This window comes from Parus major, unplaced genomic scaffold, assembly GCF_001522545.3.
Source record: "Parus major isolate Abel unplaced genomic scaffold, Parus_major1.1 Scaffold723, whole genome shotgun sequence".
NCBI classification, from domain to species: Eukaryota; Metazoa; Chordata; class Aves; order Passeriformes; family Paridae; genus Parus; species Parus major.
In genome coordinates this window covers 1-1,138 of record NW_015379607.1, presented here as the reverse complement: position 1 = coordinate 1,138, position 1,138 = coordinate 1, and the positions used below count along the sequence as shown (strand labels likewise).

At 56.2% G+C, this 1,138-nt stretch overlaps 1 long non-coding RNA gene across 1 annotated transcript in view; it reads right to left on the bottom strand.

Moving 5' to 3' along the window:
* The window catches only part of LOC117243825, a 2,642-nt gene extending 1,551 nt beyond the window's left edge, over positions 1-1,091 (bottom strand). The window contains exon 1 of the long non-coding RNA XR_004495733.1: positions 918-1,091. This is a non-coding gene — a long non-coding RNA (uncharacterized LOC117243825). The remainder of the gene's footprint in view (positions 1-917) is intronic.
* Between the last annotated feature and the right edge of the window lie 47 nt (positions 1,092-1,138).

The window sequence follows — 1,138 nt, the reverse complement described above, 5'->3', positions numbered from 1 at the left end:
AGGTGACACAGGTGTGACACAGGAGGTGACACAGGTGACAGGAGGTGACCCAGGTGACCCAGGTGACACACAGGTGACACAGGAGGTGACACACAGGTGACACAGGAGGTGACACAGGAGGTGACAGGAGGTGACACACAGGTGACAGGAGGCGACACAGGTGACACACAGGTGACACAGGAGGTGACAGGAGGTGACAGGAGGTGACACAGCTGACAGGAGGTGACACCCAGGTGACACAGGAGGGGACACACAGGTGACACAGGAGGTGACACAGGAGGTAACACAGGTGACACACAGGTGACACAGGTGACACAGGAGGTGACAAAGTGACACAGGTGACACAGGTGACACAGGTGACAGGAGGTGACACACAGGTGACACAGGAGGTGACACACAGGTGACATAGGTGACACAGGTGACACCCAGGTGACCCAGGTGACCCAGGTGACCCAGGTGACCCAGGTGACACAGGTGGGGACACACAGGTGACACAGGAGGTGACACAAAGTGACACCCAGGTGACACAAGGTGACAGCCAGGTGACCCCCAGGTGACACAGGTGACACAGGTGACACAGGAGGTGACACAGGAGGTGACACACACAGGTGACACAGGAGGTGACACACAGGTGACACAGGTGACAGAAGGTGACACAGGTGACAGGAGGTGACACAGGAGGTGACACACAGCTGACAGGAGGTGACACACAGGTGACACAGGTGACACAGGAGGGGACACACAGGTGACAGGAGGTGACACAGGAGGGGACACACAGGTGACACAGGTGACACAGGAGGTGACACACAGCTGACAGGAGGTGACACAGGTGACACCCAGGTGACACAGGTGACACAGGTGACACAGGAGGTGACACAGGAGGTGACACAGGTGACCCCCAGGTGACCCCAGCCCACCTCTCCTGAGGGGCAGCAATTTGTTCTCCAGCACGTCCCGAGCGTCCGTCCCCTCATCCATCAGATCCAGCTTGGTGATCACCCCAATGGTCCTCAGACCTGCCCAGGGGGACAATTAACAAACCACTCATTAATTAATGAACCACTCATTAATTAATGAACCACTCATTAATTAATAAACCCCCCCGGTTAACAAATCACCCCTAATTAACCCCAAAGGA